Source organism: Sus scrofa, chromosome 14 (genome assembly GCF_054392235.1).
Source record: "Sus scrofa isolate SSC_HxYL_T2T_F1_AM1 chromosome 14, Sscrofa_HxYL_maternal_Yorkshire_Landrace_v2.0, whole genome shotgun sequence".
In the NCBI taxonomy this organism is placed as follows: domain Eukaryota; kingdom Metazoa; phylum Chordata; class Mammalia; order Artiodactyla; family Suidae; genus Sus; species Sus scrofa.
The window spans coordinates 55,600,899-55,620,572 of record NC_139396.1 but is presented as its reverse complement, the minus strand read 5'-3'; the positions used below and the strand labels follow the sequence as shown (position 1 = coordinate 55,620,572).

At 37.8% G+C, this 19,674-nt stretch overlaps 2 protein-coding genes and 1 long non-coding RNA gene across 3 annotated transcripts in view; 1 reads left to right on the top strand and 2 right to left on the bottom strand.

Annotated features, from left to right (window-relative positions):
• LOC146396568 (uncharacterized) overlaps positions 1-19,674 on the bottom strand; it is an 81,730-nt gene that overhangs the window by 6,054 nt on the left and 56,002 nt on the right. The window lies entirely within an intron of this gene.
• The window catches only part of TAOK3 (TAO kinase 3), a 181,895-nt gene that overhangs the window by 116,728 nt on the left and 45,493 nt on the right, over positions 1-19,674 (bottom strand). The gene's annotated exons all lie outside the window — the stretch shown is intronic.
• LOC146396569 (uncharacterized) lies at positions 7,340-12,927 on the top strand. Its single transcript, XR_014826143.1, has 2 exons — positions 7,340-9,349; positions 9,654-12,927. It is a non-coding gene; the product is annotated as an uncharacterized LOC146396569 (long non-coding RNA).

Sequence of the window (19,674 nt, the reverse complement as noted above, 5' to 3'; positions counted from 1 at the left end):
GGCAGGAATGGTCTTCTGGCTTTATTTTCCCAAGCATAAGTATCTTGACAGAAACAGGGTCTAAATAAACATGCTTTGAATTTATTTCAATAATGCAGAAAGAAAATTCTTTTTATGGTACAAATTGCCAATAATGTGAATAAATCTGTCCTGTCTTCTAGTTTTTAGACTGGTATTTTTTTTTTTTTTTAAGGCCATACCCATGGCATATGGAAGTTCCCAGGCCAGGGGTCAAATCAGAGCTGCAGCTGCCAGCCTACACCACAGCCACAGTAACTCCAGATCTGAGCCACATCTGCAACCTACACCGTAGCTCATGGCAAAGCCAAATCCTTAACCCACTGAGCTGAGCCAGGTATCAAATCTGCATCCTCATGTATACTAGTTGGGTTTGTTACCACTGAGCCACAATGGGAACTCCCTATACTATAGTTTTTAAAAACATAAATTACTGGCTTTTTGGGGGGAGGAGCACACCCTTGGCACGTGGAAGTTCCTGGGCCAGGGAATGAACCCACACCACAGCAGTGAGCAGAGCCACAGCAGTGACAATGCCATATCCTTAACCCACTGAGCCATGAGGGAACTTCCTAAATGCCTAAGTTATGCCCTAGATTTTTAAGAAAGACCAAGTAGCTAAAGACTACATACAATTAAATTGAAAGGATAATTATACCAAAAAAGTTAAACCAAGAATAGAATCCCTCAAATACATAAACATGAAAAAAAAATGAACAGGACCCTGCAAGGCCCTCCTGGGTAGAGAAGCCCCTCCATGGCCCCTGTTTTTTGTTCATAGAAAAAAAAGTATGCAATCTGGAGACCTTCTCTGACTTCCAAAGAAAAGACTCAAGCAGTTAAATATTAGAACAATTGAGCCACAGGACTCCCAGTTTCTCCTGAAGGGACATAGATAATACTGCTGCATATCTTTGAGTTATTGTGCAGAAACTAAGACCCCCACTCAGTGGAAGATGGTGACTACATGCAAACATAAGCACACAGACCTCAGATTGGTTTGAACCAGATGGCTGAAACACTACCGTTACTTCACCACCAACCAGCCAATAGAAAGTGCACTAGCTCATCAGGCACCCTGGAATGCTTACCTCTAAAGGTGTCTTTAAAAAACCCTTCCCCAAATCCACTGGAGTTGGGTCTTTCCAGTGTGAGCTGCCCATTCCCCTTGCTTCACACCTTGCAATAAGCACTGTACTTTTCTTCACCACAATCCTTTGTCAGTAGGTTGGCTTTGCTGCATGATGAGCAAGTGGACCCAAGTTTGGTAACAATGATCTTCCAAAACCTTTGAAGAATACTCACCTGTTTCAACACTGTCTTCCCTCGTTTATATAGGTAAGCTTCTTTTAATTTAATACATAACACTTGACAGACTCATATAACTGTTTATAGCTATCTCAAGATCAAAACAAAGTACTCACTTTAAAAAAAAAAAAAGATCATAGCTCATAATGGCACAAAATGTGTCTGGAGATACTCTTTTTTTTTTTTTTTTTTGGCTGCCCAGTAGCATATGGAGTTTCCAGGTCAGGGATCAGATCTGAGCCACAGCTGTGACCTAAGTTGAAGCTGCAGCAATGCCAGATCCTTAACCCACTGGGCCAGGCTGCGGATTGAACCTGTGTCCCAGTGCTCCCAAGATGCCGCCAATCCTGTTGTGCCACAGCAGGAACTACAGAGATACTTTTTATAGTTCTATGGTACTTAAGGTTTCCCACAACTTTGTGAACTATTATTAACAGAATTCTATTTTCATTCGGTTTAAACTACTAAAGGTTATTTTTGTTTTGTTTTGTTTTTTGATTAAGTGTTTTATTCTTTTTGGCTAACAACTAGGGGGAAAAACCCTATATAAATGTATTATATTACAATACAAATGTATTCCTACAAGTCTCAGATGAGTAGGTCAAGCTGATTTGATACAGCTCAAGAGCCATTTCAGGAAGGTATGAATTGCTTCTGTGCTAGTTCTAGAATATCAGCTGGGAAACAGCATCAAAAGGAAATCAAGCAGATCCCTTTGCTGATAAGGTAATTGTAAAGAATCTCTTTCTTGCTAGAAGCAGCCAACTCAGTAATGCAAATGCCCTTGTGTTCCTCTGAACAACAACAATCTCCCCATTTACTATTTAGAAGAGATTGAAAGAGCAAGCCCAAAAGCCCAAAAGATGGAAGGTGTAAAAGAAGTCTCTTTTCTGCTCAGCACTTTGGCAGGCATAATACTGCATTTGCATCTGAGTGGTAATTTCCAAAAGTTGGAGAAAGTAAATGTGAGCTGAATGTCAAGTGAAAAAAGAAAATTCTCAGCAACTGTGTGTGTTGGGGTGTATGTGTGTGTGTGGCAGGGTGAGGATTATGCATAGTGAAGAAAGCTCACAAACCTAAAACTCTCCCTGGGTTAGGATAACTCAGAGTGAGTTTTCTAAATCATCTCACCACATTAAATACATGCACACTGAAAAATCTTCAATACATTTAAGGATATTTTGCAAAGTGCTCTTTTCTTCCTGAATTCGTCTTTTTTCTGTTCCTCAACAATTATATATGCTCGTGGTCTCATTATTTCCTCATTCTCTACTCCTCTTTCTCCTTTCTTAGGACCCTCCCTTCCTCTTTTTTATCTCCCTTATTCAGCCAGAAATGACCAAATCCAGTTCTTCAGTATTTGCGTTTTAGTCAGTTTCATATTTTTGTGCCCTCTCCACTATTGCTCATTCATACCTGCCTGGGTTTCCTTGGGGTTTGATAAATGTTAGGCAGTATGATGCCACAAGGAGCTGTAAATGTCACCATTAGGAAGGCTTGATTACAATGGCAAAGAGGTGAAAACATCAAAGCAAAATAGCTAATGGAAACTAAAAAAAAAAAAAAAAAAAAAAATCCTAGCACTTAGAATACACAGCCTAGGAGGTACACAGATGGAATTAAATAATTAAAGAAGTTTACTTAAGTGTTTTTGTTGAAATTTAAGGACTTTCTCACCACAAAGAACTTTGTATTTTGAAGCTAGACTCCTCCCCAAAGCTACACGAATTCAAGAAACCTGGAATGGTGATTCAGCAAAGATTTTTTTTGTCATTTAAATTTGCAGTTACTAAAGCCTAAAGTTATAGTCAGAATAAGTCAGATTTCAAAGCATGACAACAATGAGTGCACTAAAAATAAGAAAGCCTTACACTATAAAACTCTTAGAGGAAAACATAGGCCAAACACTCTCTGACATAAACGACAGCAACATCTTCTCAGATCCACCTCTTAAGAGTATTGACAATAAAAACAAAAATAAATAAATGGGACCTAATCAAACTGAAAAGTTTCTGCACAGCAAAGGAAACTCTAAACAACATGAAAAGACAACCCACAGAATGGGAGAAAATCTTTGCAAGTGAATCAAAGGACAAGGGATTCATCTCCAAAATTTATAAACAACTTCTGTAGCTCCATACCAAAAAAACAAACAACCCCATCCAAAAATGGCAGAAGCTCTAAACAGACAGTTCTCCAAAGAAGACATACAGATGGCCGAGAAACACATGAAAAGATGTTCAGCATCACTCATTATTAGAGAAATGCAAATCAAAACCACTCTGAGGTACCACCTCACACCAGCCAGAATGGCCATCATCAAAAAGTCTGCAAACAATAAGTGCTGGAGAGGGTGTGGAGAAAAAGGAACCCTAGTACACTGTCGGTGGGATTGTAAATTGGTGCAACCACTGTGGAAAACAGTATGGAGACGCCTCAGAAAACTAAACACAGAACTACCATTTGATCCACCAATCCCACTCCTGGGTATCTATCCAGAGAAAACCATGACTCGCAAAGACACATGTACTCCAATGTTCATTGCAGCACTATTTACAATAGCCAAGACATGGAAACAACCTAAATGTCCATCGACAGAGGAGCCAGATCCAGAAGATGTGGTACATATACTCAATGGAATATTACTCAGCCATTAAAAAGAACGAAATACCAGCATTTTTAGCAACATGGATGGACCTAGAAACTATCATGCTAGGTGCAGTCAGCCATACAATGAGACACCAACTTCAAATGCTTTCACTGACATGTGGAATCTGAAAAAAGGACAGACTGAACTTCTTTGCAGAACAGATGCTGACGCACAGACATTGAAAAACTTATGGTCTCCAGAGGAGACAGTTTGGGGGTGGGGGGATGTGCTTGGGCTATGGGATGGAAATCCTGTGAAATCAGATTGTGATGATCATTATACAACTACAGATGTGATAAATTCATTTGAGTAATAAAAAAAATAAAAAAAAAGAAACAAACAAACAATAAATAAATAAATAAAAATAAAAAAGCCTTAGAGTTCCCACTGTGGCACAATAGGATCAGCGGCTTCTCTACAGTGAAAGGTCACAGGTTGAATCCCCAGCCCAGCACAGTGGGTTAAAGGATTTGACATTGCCACATCTGTGGCACAGCTTACAACTGTGGTATGTGTTCGATTCCTGGCCTGGGAACTTCCATAGGCCATGGGTGTGGCAAAAATTTTTTTTCAAATAAAAATATAAAAATAAGAAAGGCTGGAGATGATCATATTATCACATATATTTTTCTTCTCAGACTACCCCCCTTTAACTCTCACAGAATTAATGATATCACTTATGAACAAAATTTAAATTAAAAATGTCTCTTTTAGGATATTTGTACGCTTTCAGATATTTTTCTTTCTTTCTTTTTTTCCTAAGGCCACATCCTTAGCATATGGAAATTTATAGGCCAGGGATTGACTGACTATAAGCCACAGTTGTGACCTAAGCTACAGATGCAGCAACACTGGATCCTTTAACCCACTGTGCACCAGGTTGGGGATCAACCTACACATCAGCATCGACCCGAGCTGCTGCAGACGGAATCTTAACTTACCGTGCCACAGTGGGAACTCCTCAGATATTTTCCTAGTGTATGTATTTTGTCATTCTTCATCACTATTCTCTCATCTTGAAAGACTGAAGTGGGGAAAACAAAATAAAGCATGACTTTCTGTACAGATCAACGAAGAATATTAGAGTAGCCTGGACTATTCCTCAACAAATGGATCACACCCACTCTGTTGGAGGGGTCCGGAGGCAGGGCAAAAATGTCAGCAAGAGGAAAAAATAGGTAAAGCCCTACGCTTCAGAATGAATGACAGGGCAGGTTTTGCCCTAGTCTCATCTCTACTGACAACTATTGAAGGCAGTTTAGCATGTTAGTTAAGAATATTAACTCAGATGCAAGATGTGTATGAACTGTGCTTCTGCCTCTGACTCACAGTACTGGTCAAGGAACTGAGATTCTCTAAACTTCAGTTTCTAATGGGTTAATAGGGATAATAATACCCATAGCTTCTAGGTTGGATTACATGAGTAGAAGGCTGAGTGTCACATATCAAATCCCTTTGAATAAATTTATTAGTTATTATTGTTAATAAAAATAAATGACAGTTCTTCTCTTCTATGTACATTGATACTCCTAGAGATAGTATGTTCTTAAAGAAATGGGGATATCTAACACCTCAAAGTGTCTCTTGTATTAAATATTCTGTATGTTGTAGTCTATTCTTTTTTTTTTTTTTTTTTTTTTTTAAGAACTGTACTTGTGGCACATGCAAGTTCCCAAGCAAAGCTGCAGCTGCCAGCTACACCACAGCCACGGCAACACCAGATCTGAGCCACATCTGTGACCTATGCTGCAGCTTGCAGCAACGCCAGATTCATAACCCAGTGAGTGAGCTCATGGATCAAACCCACATCCTCATGGATACTAGTCAGATAACCCACTGGGTCACAACAGGAACTCCTGTTGTGCTCCTTTTTTTTTTAATTTTATTTTTTTATTTTATTTTTTATTTTTTTTGCTTTTTAGGGCCACACCTGTGGCATATGGAGGTTCCCAGGCTAGGGGGGGTCTAATTGGAGCTACAGCTGCCAGCCTGTGCCATAAACCACAGCAATGCGGGATCTGAGCCATGTCTTTGGACTACACAGCTCATGGCAATGCCAGATCCTTAACCTACTGAGCGAGGCCAGGGATCAAACCCACAACCTCATGGTTCCTAATCAGATTCGTTTCCGCTGTGCCACGACAGGAACTCCTGTTGTAGTTCATTCTTAAAGAAGATAATCACAGTATTTACTTTCGGAGAGATGGCTTGCTAAGATGCAGGTGCTCTGTAGTGGGTAAATCCAAGATAAGAAAGAGTGCTGTGGAGTTCCCGTCGTGGCGCAGTGGTTAACGAATCCGACTAGGAACCATGAGGTTGCAGGTTTGGTCCCTGGCCTTGCTCAGTGGGTTAAGGATCCGGGGTTGCAGTGAGCTGTGGTGTAGGTTGCAGACATGGCTCAGATCCCGTGTTGCTGTGGATCTGGCGTAAGCGGCTACAGCTCCGATTCCACCCCTAGCTTGGGAACCTCCATATGCCGTGGGAGCAGCCCTAGAAAAGGCAAAAAAAAAAAAAAAAAAAAAAAAAGACAGAGTGCTATGGCAGATCCCACCTATTGGTTACTTATAACAGCCATTTTGTCCCATTATTCTGCAGACAGAACAATTTTCTGCTCTGTGATGATACAGGATAAGCCTTGATATGTATAATTAAGCTAGTTATGGTAATCTTTTAAAAATTATTTTTAAAAAAAATTTTTGAAGTACAATTGATTTATAATTTTGTGTTAATTTCAACTGTACAGCAAGGTGACTCAGTGATACATATATATTCTTTTCCATTGTGGTTTATCAAAGGATATTGCATATAGTTTCCTGTGCTATAGAGTAAGACCTTGTTGTTTATCCCTCCTATATATAAGAGTTTGCCTCTGCTAATCCCAAACTCCCCCATCCCTCCCCTGTCTCCTCCTTGGCAACACAAGTCTATTCTCTGTATTTGTGAGTCTGTTTTTGTTTTGTAGATATGTTGATTTGAGTCATATTTTAGACCCCACATATGTGATACCATATGGTATTTGTCTTTTTCCAACTTACTTTGATTTTTATGATAATCTCTAGTTCATCCATGTTACTGCAAATGACATTATTTCATTCTATGTAATTGCTAAGTAATATTCCATTACACACACACCCCACAACTTCTTTATCCATTCCTCTGTCAATGGACATTTAGGTTATTTCAACATCTTGGATATTGCAAATTGTGTTGCAATGAACATCACGATGCATATATCTTTTCAAATTATGGTTTTCTCCAGATATATGCCCAAGGGTGGGACTGCTGGATCATACGGTAGTTCTATTTTTGCTTTTTGAGAAGCCTCCATACCATTTTCCATAGTGGCTACACCAAGTTACATTCTTTTTTTTTTTTTGCCTTTTCTAGGGCCGTTCCCACGGCATATGGAGGTTCCCAGGCTAGGGGTCTAATTGGAGCTGTAGCTGCTGGCCTATGCTAGAGCCACAGCAAGGTGGGATCCAAGCCACATCTGGGACCTACACCACAGCTCACGGCAACGCAGGATCCTTAACCCACTGAGCAAGGGCAGGGACTGAACCCGCAACCTCATGGTTCCTAGTCGGATTTGTTAACCACTGAGCCACGATGGGAACTCCCCCAATTTACACTCTTATCAACAGTGCAGGAGGGTTCCCTTCTCTCTATACACTCTTCAGCATTTGTTATTTGTAGATTTTTAAAGGATGGCCATTCTTACCAGTGTGAGATGGTACCTCGCTGTAGTTTTGATTCACATTTCTCTAACAATTAGTGATGATGAGCATCTTTTCATGTACCTACTGGCCATCTATATGTCTTTGGAGTGATGTCCATTTAGGTCTTCTGCCCATTTTTTGATTGGGTTGTTTGGGGTTTTTTTTGATATTTAGTTGTATGAGCTATTTGTATATTTTGGAGATTAAGCCCTTGTGGTTGCAACAGTTGCAAATATTTTCTCCCATTATGTAGGCTGTGTTTTTGTTTTGTTTATGGTTATGTTTGCTGTACAAAAGCTTATAAGTTTAATTAGGCCCCATTCATTTATTTTTGCTTTTATTTCTATTGCCTTGGAAGACTGACCTAAGAAGATATTAATACAATCTATGCTGGAGAATGTTTTACCTATGTTCTCTTCCATAGGTGTGTAGCAGTTACAGTAATGTTTTAATTGTCATTGCCAGTGACAGGTCTAGGGGCAACCATGTGATCCAGTTTTGCCCAGTGGAACCTGAGAAGATGTGTGCTGGAGGCTTTTGAATAAGCATCAGGGAAAAAAACAAAATCTTCCCCATTTGTAGGAAGAATTATTAAGTTAGCAGTATTTGTCATTTATTCAGTGTGTACAACTCTGGGAAAATAGTTTCAAATACATGTAAAATTTTCAAGAGCTCTTACGAACTTTTTTCACAGTATGTTTCTAAAATGATAGGGGACAATAAATAAGTTATTAACTAAAGGAAAGTAATAAAGACATATCTCAGATTGACTTTTCTACCTGTGGAGACTTGTGTTAGGATTAGCCATGTATTTGTGTATCCCTTGGGACTAATACTGTATCAGATGTTGTGAGTTAAGGTAAGGAAATGGTAAAGAAGAAGTTAAAGATGGTTTCAAGTCTGAATAATTAGGATGATGAGAAAGTGTCACAACTAAATCACTTAAAGGGAGTACAATCTGAGGTAATACTGATGATGTCTGTTTTAAAGAGGTTGAGTTGAATATGATGACAAGATAGCTGAGAGCAGGCAGTTGGAGAAATGGGATATACTGTTGATTATTATTATTTTTACTTATTTATTTATTGTCTTTTTTCAGGCTGCAACTTCGGCACATGGAAGTTCCCAGGTTAGGGGTCAAATTGGAGCTGTAGCTGTCAGCCTATGCCATAGCAATATGAGATCCAAGCTGCATCTCTGACCTACACTGCAGCTCACAGCAACATCGGATCCTTAACCCACTGAGCGAGGCCAGGGATCAATCCTGTGTCCTCATGGATACTAGTTGGGTTTGTTACTGCTGAGCCCCATTGGGAACACCTCAATTTTTTTTTTTAATTGAAGTATAGTTGCTTTACAATGTTCCAGGTATATAACAAAGTGATTCAGTTACACATATACATTCTCTTTCAGAATCTTCTCCATTACAGATTACTACAAGATATTGAATATGGTTCCCTGTACTATATAGTAGATCCTTATTTATCTATTTTATATATAGTAGTGCATATCTGTTGGTCCCAAACTCCTAATTTATCCCTCACTACAATGTCAATTCTTAAAGCATTGATTTTGGTGTCACGAGCATATAGCTTTCAACTGAAATCACTGATGGAATCTATAAAGGAGAGCAGAGTATAAAGAATGGGCAGAGGGAGTTCCCGTCGTGGCGCAGTGGTTAACGAATCCGACTAGGAACCATGAGGTTGCGGGTTCGGTCCCTGCCCTTGCTCAGTGGGTTAACGATCCGGCGTTGCCGTGAGCTGTGGTGTAGGTTGCAGACGCGGCTCGGATCCCGCATTGCTGTGGCTCTGGCGTAGGCCAGTGGCTACAGCTCCGATTCAACCCCTAGCCTGGGAACCTCCATATGCCGCGGGAGCGGCCCAAGAAATAGCAACATACAACAACAACAAAAAGACAAAAGACAAAAAAAAAAAAAAAAAAAAAAAAAGAATGGGCAGAGAGCTAATATCTGAGTCCTTTAGAACAAGCTCAATCAGTTAACTGGTGACTTCACCATGTACTAGCGAAATATGTGAGCCTGCTAAGTCATTTAAGAGTTCTAAGTCTTATTTTCCTCATTTGTAAAAGAGAAATAAAAATAACTACCGTATCAAGTGGTTGTGAGAAATAAGTGACAATGCATATAAAGCATTTAGCACAATGACTAATATATACCTTCCTGAGCATATATTTGAGGTCAGAAAGAGGAAGAACCATGAAAGGAGACAGAAGAAGTTACAGGTTCATGCATTCATTCATTCATACATAAGACAAAGCAAAGTGCACCAAGTATCTACAAGATGTAAGTCATTAAGCTGGAACAGAACTCAGAGAAGATAAAGCCATAATCAGTTCAGATTCAACCAACATTAGTTGAGTACTTTTATGATAACCCTTCATTTATCTCACTTAAGGGATATAATGAAAGGTGGGAGATTTTCCAAAGATATCAGGTAGACAAGTTAAATAAAAACTTAGAAAAGATGATTAACGTTGGCAAAATGGAAATTACTGGTGATCTTTGAGAAAACTGTTTCAGTTTGCCAGAATGGGGTTGGAATGGGAGGAAAAAAAGGGAAGGAAATGTAGTTCAGGGTAGGAGGTGGTGGATGGGGCAGGGTGGTTTTGTAAGCACACTAGAGTCAAACAAAAGAGAATAGTACTCATTTTTGTAGATACAGATCTGTGCTTTCCTGAAAAAAAGAGGGAAGGGGTCAATGGAAAGGAAGAGGTGAGGACAGCTAATACTTAGTCTTTTTTTTTTTTTTTAAACTGCGACAAAAAAATACTCCCATACACTTGAAAAAGAAAACATTTTCTACATGAAATTAGTCACTCAATGAATGGACAACTATTCAAGGCCAATACCTTGATAGACTTGGTTTTATAAAGAGACATAGAAGAGACAGGTTTTTCAGTAAAGAGGATTGAGAAAAATTTTTTTCTGCAAAGTGAAAATCTCATTATCCTAAATACTATTCAGTACAAGTATTCTTCATAATTGCAGAAGGGGAGTGAAACTGTGCTCTCCTATCAGTGATACTATCTTCAATATCATGCCCCTCCACATTTTATCTCGAGGGCCAATGGGCCCTCCCAAAACACCGAATGTACTTCTAAAAGGACACATCCAGGACCAGGAAAAGGATAAACAAAGTACCTGACACCAAGTTCATTACTTCACTGACTTCCTTTCACTTATTCCTTTCTAAGAGAGAAGAGCTTGGCCCTATTTCAAATTTGGCTTTCACAGACTAATATAATTTTAATAAAAGATATAGGAGTTCCCATTGTGTTATAGTGGATTAAGCATCCAATTGCAGCGGCCTGGATTGCTGCAGAAGGGTGGGTTGTGGCTTGGATTCAATCCCTGGCCAGGAACTTCCATATGCCTTGGATACAGAATTTAAATATATAAATATATAACCCTAACTACTCTTCTTAATTCCAACTTCTCTCCATTGTCTATGTTCTCTGTTTTTATACTCCATAGCATTTACCACCTTCTAATACACGATGTGCTTAAATTTCTGTGTTATGTCTCTCCCTTCTAGAATGCAACTCCCTAGGACAGTTTTTTTTCAGTCTGTTTTGTTCACTAATGCATCTCAAATGCCTGAAACAATGTTGGACAGATAGTACCACAATGTATAGTTGATGAATGACTGAATAAAATCAATCAATTCCATCATAACAAAAACAATGTTGTAAAAAGTTTCCTTTGCATCCAGTTTTATCTATGCACCATTTTTTGCTGTGTTAATGTTACTTCGCAAATCTTGTATTATTTCATATGAATTGGTTTTTTTCTCAATTAGATTGTAACTTTCTGGAAGATAGCTCCACATACTTTTTATTATTTCCATACTGCTCTCACATTTTAAATGCTAGCTAATAAATAAAGTCTAATTAGCCTTATTTACATTCCTGGTCCTGCCCTTCCCGTTTGCTGCCTCATGTTAACACCACTTTGCTGGAGTTTGGCACCATTTCAGCGAAGTCATTCTCCACACTACTTTGTTATGAAGTGATTGAATAGACTATGGTTTTAAGTTGTTGAAATGGCAAGGGGTATTTTTTGAATCCAATTCTTTTATGAGTTCCAATGCAATAAAATAGTCCAGTGATTCAACTGGCTGAATTATATTTCACTCAGAGTGAAACTCCACTAAAACAACTGAAGAGACCTCTTTTATTTTTATTCCCCAAATACCTCACATTTGGTGGGATTTCTCAGACTGAGCACTAGAACCCTCTAAAGTCTCGGAATAGACATGGACTATGTGAACTAGGCTAACTACAAAATACAATAACCAAAAAGAACCCTTCACTACTTAGCCTTCAGTTTTGATTGCCTCTTCCTAGACTTCTTGGTATATTTGATTACTTCTTCATAACTCAGCTTAGGAAAATTACCATAATTTATGCTTAAAAATAAACTCTGTAAATATTCCTTAACAAGTTTGTACAGTTGCAATATTCTCTAAAAAAAAAAAAAAGAATGCAATTGGAAATTAATGTTAAAGTAAGCCTCTGATTAATTTCTATTGCTTTAAAGCTTTTGATTTTTTGTTCTTTTTTCTTTTTTTTTTTTTTTTCCTTTTCTTTTTAGGGCCATACCCGCAGCACATGTAACTTCCCAGGCTAGGGGTCCAATAGGGCTACCGGCCTACAGCAATGCCAGATTTGAGCCATGCCTGCGACCTACACCACAGCTCACGGCAACACTGGATCCTTAACCCACTGAGCAAGGCCAGGGATTGAACCCACATCCTCATGGACACTAGCCAGATTCATTTCCACTGTGCCACAAGGGGAACACCTCAGTTGGTTTTTCTTTGTGGCATGTAAAGCATTTTGTTCAGATAGCATTAACTGATTATGCCTAAGGACTTCAAGAATTTCCATTAAATATTATAAAATTATGACCATTTCTTCCTCGTTTACAGTTGATATGAGAAGCATCTGGCAGACTAGAAAGAACATGATACCTGAAGTTAGAAAGGGATATAGTCAAATCCTACTCTTGAATTCCCATCGTGACTCAGCGGAAATGAATCTGACTAGTATCCATGAGAATGCAGGTTCGATCCCTGGCCTTGCTCAGTGGGCCAAGCATCCGGTGTTGCCATGAGCTGTGGGGTAGGTCGTAGACTCAGCTGGGATCTTGCGTTGCTGTGGCTGTGGCATAGGGCAGTGGCTACAACTATGATTCGACCCCTAGCCTAGGAACCTCCATATGCCACAGGTGCGACCATAAGAAAAAGACAAAAAAACAAAAACAAAAACAAAAACAAAAACCAAACTCCTACCCTGCTATTTATTAATATGGTCTTCAGCCTGCTACTTGGAAAGGCAACCACAGTTAAGGGCATGGGGTTTTGACTAAAACAGAACTGCATTCAAATTCCAGGTCTATCCCTAGCTAGCCACATAATCATGGGCAAGTTTCAAAACTCTCCAAGGTTCAATTTCCTCATCTGTAAAATGGACATAATAAACCTATTTAATTCATGGGCTGCATATTGTGAAAATTTAATAAGACAGTACATATAAAGTTTTCAACAAGGTGGCTGGCACAGAATAAGCATTCAATAAACTTCATCCATTACTCTGAATAAATGAAATAATTAAATGTGATAGTCTGTGTAGAACATATATATAAAGTATGAAGTACTCAACTGTTAAATTTTTACTATACTACATATATCCAAAAAATGAGTTCAATTGCCCATAATTCAATTATTCTCCCCTGCAATTCTGGTTATAATAACAACATTCAATATTATACTAGAACAAAATATTTGAGCAGTCCTCTTTGATATTTAAATTTTGTCAAATAAATTAATTTTTAAGTGATTTTATGTTCCCCTTATGTTCAAGAGGACATCATGTTTTCATAAAATACAAAAAGAAGGTATAAAGGATCCTGGGTCATTGTTTGAATTGGATTTTCATGTTCCATCTTTATTTAACAGTAACTTTCATTGTATCAATACTGTGTCTAAATGTTTCAACTTTTGGGGGAGAAAAGGGAGCCACACCCACAGCACAGGGAAGTTCCTGGGCCAGAGGCTACAGCTCTTATTCAACCCCTAGCCTGGGAGCCTCCATATGCTGTGGGTACAGTCCTAAAAAGACAAAAAATAAAATAAAATAAAATTAACATGGATCTGTACTTTTATTTGGTGGACACTAATGTTCATTTTAGAAATATTATTTACACCTAGAATAAGCAAGCCATAATGGTAGGTTCCATCTTTAAAAGGCAATAATTTTACTTACTGTACTGTGGAACCTTCATCATTTGATTGTAAACTATATATACTTAACATTAAACTTCTGTTCTCAGAGTCTGTTCTAGATCAGAACTTTCAATTAGAATGTTTCATGATGATGGAAATATTTTTACAATGTCTAATATAGCAGCCACTAACCACATGTGGCTATTAAGCTCTTGAAATGTGGCTAGGGTGACTGGGGAACTGAATTTGCAATTCTGTTCAATTCTAATTAAATTTTAATTTAAATAACTAAATGGCTAGCAGCTACCATGTTGGACAGCACAGTTCTAGGTAGTTCAAAAAACACTGGTAATTATGTTGAAAATGAATAATGCTTCGCATATCTAAACTGTAAAGCTTTTAGCATTGTCTTGGGAATTGCTGACACATCTCAACTAATTGTGCAAGAAGTACTGAGGTTTCAGCACTGTTTTACCACGTTATATATCAACAGCCCGCCAGCTTCTCTCTCCCTACCATCAATGGTGGCCTCATGCTCTCTCTTTGAAATCGCCTGTGAAACAAAAAGCTAAGATCTAAAATCTAGCCAGGAATCGAACTTTGACCCTAGGCTCCTAGGGTAATTCAACTGTTTTTTTATTGGCTTAACCTCTGAGGGAGATGCCATCCCTCTCCTAGGCCTTTTCCTCAGACTAGTCACATTTAGTTAGCTCTTGACCAGGCTGTCTTTGTTTTAAACAGGAGTGAAAGAGAACCACAAAAGGAAACAGGAACTGTTGCATTTAGTTATCACATAGCAGTGACAGTGTATATGTGTGTTTTAACAGGGTCTAGGAGAGCACCTATTCTACTCTTTTCTTCCTCGTGCTGTTAGACAAATTTCTAAGACTTGATAGAAGAGCCTCACAACTAGACAACTAGAATTTAGCTAGAGGTAATGCTTCCTCCCTGAAGTGTTAACTCTTAATGAAGTTCAGGGAGTTATTTCTTTAAAGGATTTGTAAACGCTGAACTCTCTCCCCAAGGAAATGGTACCTTGCTACTCAAACACAACAAATGTTAGGCTGTATACTGCTCCAATGAGTAGTTTTAAGACTTGTTACCATCTTCCCAAGTCATAGTAAAAAGGGATTTGGTGCTACAAGAAATATACTGCTCCTTGTGCTGCTTGAAAGAGGCTGCTGGATTAAACTTGGTCTCCTACATTTTTTTTTTTTTTTTGGTCTTTTTTTTGCTATTTCTTTGGGCCGCTCCTGCAGCATATGGAGGTTCCCAGGCTAGGGGTCGAATCGGAGCTGTAGCTGCCAGCCTACGCCAGAGCCACAGCAACGCGGGATCCGAGCCGTGTCTGCAACCTACACCACAGCTCACGGCAATGCCGTGCCGGATCGTTAACCCACTGAGCAAGGGCAGGGACTGAACCAGCAACCTCATGGTTCCTAGTCGGATTCGTTAACCACTGTGCCACGACGGGAACTCCAATCTCTTACATTTTAACAAACAACATTAAAGCTTACATTTGGATAAAGCACTTTCTTTCATGTACCTAATCACATTCAACTATTATAACATCCTGTTAGGATAGGAAGATCTGCTATTATTATTCAGACTTTTTTATGAATGGCATGTGATTTCTAGTTTCTCACATTTTCCCATATATCAATACTTTTACTTGGCAAAGGTGCTACACAAAAGAGGTTCTAGGAAAAAATGGACACTGTAGAAAAAGTCTATAAGCCACAAAGGGAACTCGAACGCCAGATCCCCATCCCACTGAGCAAAGCCAGGGATACTAGTCGGATTCATTTCCGCTGGGCCGCAATGGGAACTCCATCAACTCATTTAGAGATGAAGAATAATAGAAAGGAAACAGCATTCAATCTATGTAAAGATGTCCTAAAAACAAAACAAAGAAATGAGGAACAGAAGTGGCAGGTGAAGAACCCTCTTCAGAAAAGAATGTCATATATCAGATAAAAGTTGTTTCAGAACATACTGTCAATGAGTTTAAAAAAAAAAAAAAAGGAACTCAATGAAGTAACTGCTGTATAAAACAGGAGCTCATAGCAGGGATATAAAAGTTCAGCCAAACAGAGAATGAAACAGGAGTAGGCAGAAATCAAGAGAGATCTGAGAATAAAATAAAAGTACTGCTGAAATAAAGCCTGCACTAGGAGCAGGACAAAGAAGAACAGTGTTGAAGAAAGCTTAGAGGAGTTTCCATCATGGTGCAGTGGTAATGAGCCCAAGCAATATCCATGAGAATGTGGGTTCAATCCCTGGCCTTGCTCAGTGGATTAAGGATTCCAAGTTGCCACGAGCTGTATATAGGTCACAGACGTGACTTGCATCAGGTGTTGCTGTGGCATAGGCAGGCAGCCGTAGCTCTGATTCAACCCCTAGAAAATTAACCAAAGGGCCCTGAACAAAGTTTTTACATAAATCAGAGAAATTATGTATTTTAAAGATAAACATATTCATAATCAGTATCCTGGAAGAGAATGGAAATAAAATAAAAATTTTTAATTATGATAATTCAAAAGAAATTTTCTAGGAATAGGACTTAAAGCTACATATAGACTGAAAAAGCACACAGTATCTTAGGGAAATTGATTATAGAATAAGTAAACACTGAAATATGTCTAAATTAAGATATTAAATTTCAAAGATTAAAAGGAAAAAATTCTTTAGGACTTCAGGCAAAAAAGACTCAAGAATAAGTCTGAGAATACTTGCAACCTGAAGACTACCATAATTTTAATATCCTTCCACTTGAATTACTAGTTTAAAAATTAACATTCATCAACAAAATAGTTTTTCATATTTGTACTACTTATTTCATAAAAACCTTAAAATTATAGCTATAAAAAATTAAAACAGATGAGTTAAATGAAAAACCTAAGTGATTCCTTAGTATTAAGGATTAAAAATTTTAAGAAAATCTAGTCCCTTGATATATAACTTAGCATTTGTTAAGACTAATTAAAAGTCTTTAGAAGAAATATGGTTAAATTATATAAGCAATTGTGGATTTCCCATCATGGCTCAGCGGCTATCAAACCCAACTGGCAACCATGAGGACACGGGTTTGAGCCCTGGTCTTGCTCAGTGGGTTAAAGATCCGACTGTGAGCTGTAGTGTAGGTCATAGACGAGGCTCAGATCTTGCATTGCTGTGGCTGTTGTGCAAGTTGGCGGTTACAGCTCTGAATGGACTCCTAGCCTGGGATCCTCCATATGCAGTGGATGCGGCCCCAAAAAGACCAAAAAAAAAAAAAAATTATATAAGCAATTATGGTTTTTAAAATAATCAACAATGCCAAAATTTTACCCATGTTTCTGTAATATATAACCAGTCATGTCTTGGACAATTGCAATAAAGTGAAGTTTTTTTTCTTTTTCTTTTCTTTCTTTTTTTTTTTAGGGCCACACCTGCAGCATATGGAAGTTCCCAGACTAAGAGTCAAGTTGGAGCTGCAGCTGTTGGTCTATACCACAGCCACAGCAACTCTGGATCCTTAACTCACTGAGTGAGACCAGAGATCGACCTTGCATCCTCATGGATACTAGTTGGGTTTTTAACCCCCTGTGCCACAACGAGAACTTCTAAAGTGACATATTTTTATTGAGGTAGGAAAGTGAATAGTTGGGAGAAAATAGCTTAAAATTATTTATTCATTAAAGGTTTATTACTAACATCCAATTTAAGATCTAATTAAGATAATACAACTTGCAAATTTTTATAATTGAATTACTCATAAAATCCAAAGACAGCTTCTGTAAGCTTCATCTCACAAATGAAGAAATGAAAGCAAAGCTAAATGAAACTAATTGCCAGAAGTTGCATATTGAATCAACAGTAAAAGAAGAGTATCACTTCTACCAAGAATTTTTTGTTTGTCAGTAACAGCTTTAGTCACAACCTTACACTCTTCCATTATTTTTGGCTACTGAAAAATACTGATCTGAACCAGAGGCCTATAGTATCATGATCTGCCACAACAAGATCACAATGAAAGTGCTGAAAGATTGCAAGCAAAATACATTTGGGAAACACAACAGATGTGAATTCCATCAATCAAAAAGTGCTTATCTGCTGAGACTCTATTTTGCTGAGTCTTTCATTAAAAACCAGAGTGAAAATGAAACTGACAAAAGAAAAAAAATCCCTATCATTAAAGAGGGGGAAAATGCAGAAAAGACGCCAAACAGCTATTTAACAAAGAGTTAAACGCACGCAAAATGAAACCTTTTAAAAAGGACATTTTAAAACTCACATATAATAGCTAGCCAACCACCTAGGGGAAATGCTGAATCCTAGTAGAAAGGTCAGGCAAGGTGTTAGAGAGTGAAGATGTTTTCAGGTGTATTACAAAGAAAGATGAGCCCTCTCATAACTTCACTCAAGACTGGGACACTTTAATATTTTTTAGAGAAGTAAAACCCCAATATTTTACATTAAAGGAAAATAAAGACAACTCCCTATGAAGAATTCAAACTGGAATATATAACTATGGCTCATCTTATACTCAGTCAAAGAAGTCACTGCTCTTTAAGTTCTCTTTATTATTTTGCAAAGCATTTGTCAAAATTTTCTCCACACCATGACTTTAATCTTATCTGCTTTTCTTCAAGAGTATGAAAATGAATGATACTGCTATTGCAGAAAACAAAGACCAAGAAGGAAGTTTTAGGCCCCCCCAAGCCCACAAAATGCAAATCTTTTAGCAGTGACATTTTAATTTCCATCACAGTACACACCATTCATATATTTTCTAGAGTTATAACTATATATTTGCCTAGGATTTCCTGAAATTAACATTACAGGAAGTCTCCAGCTTGCAAAGTGTTGGCCTTCCAAATGTTCACTTCCAAATTCAGTATCTGTTTTTATCCACAAATCAATGTATCATCAGAAATTTAGGTTGGTTCACAGAGTTTATTAACCATAATGCATATCTAATACCTTATTTTGCATTTTAAAATATCTTTAAAAAGTATTGTTGAAATACAATTAATTATGTAAATGAGAAAGCATTCAATTGAATAATAATTTTTAAACAATATCTTGAATTGAGATAGAAGGCATAAAAATGATGTCGTAAATGGAGATAAAACTATTTTGTACTGAACTTTTGGATTACTTAAAGACTTTAGAGACTGCTGACATAAATTCCACATTAGATCTAATGCCATTAAAAAATGTATGGCTCTTCTGTCTCTCAAGACACAATATATCATTAGCACTAAAACCACAGAACATCAAGGCTAGGAAAAGACTTCAGAGATCAATTCAATTTGACTTTACTTTGGAAGTAGAGAAACATACTCAGAGAGATGGAATACTTAAGATACCCAAGCAATTAGTTCTAGAGCTGAAACCCCATTCTAATTTTTACCCAGTATCTTTTTCATTTTAACAATGCTTTCCAGTCATGATCAATGACATATTTTTGCTCAGAAATAAAGTAAAAAGGAAACATAACTACAACCATTTTATTAGCATAATTTAGTATTATCTAGTGAAGCTGGGGATATACATACCACATGACTACCACATGGATATATGAATATTCATTATGGTATTGTTTGTAATGGTAAAAAAGGGAAAATAACATCTATCAACAGGGGAAAAAATGGCACGATGTTGTAAATCAACTATACTTTGATAAAAAAATAAGTTTTAAAAAAGCAAATGAAAGGAGCTTCTATTGTGGCTCAGTGGTAACAAACCC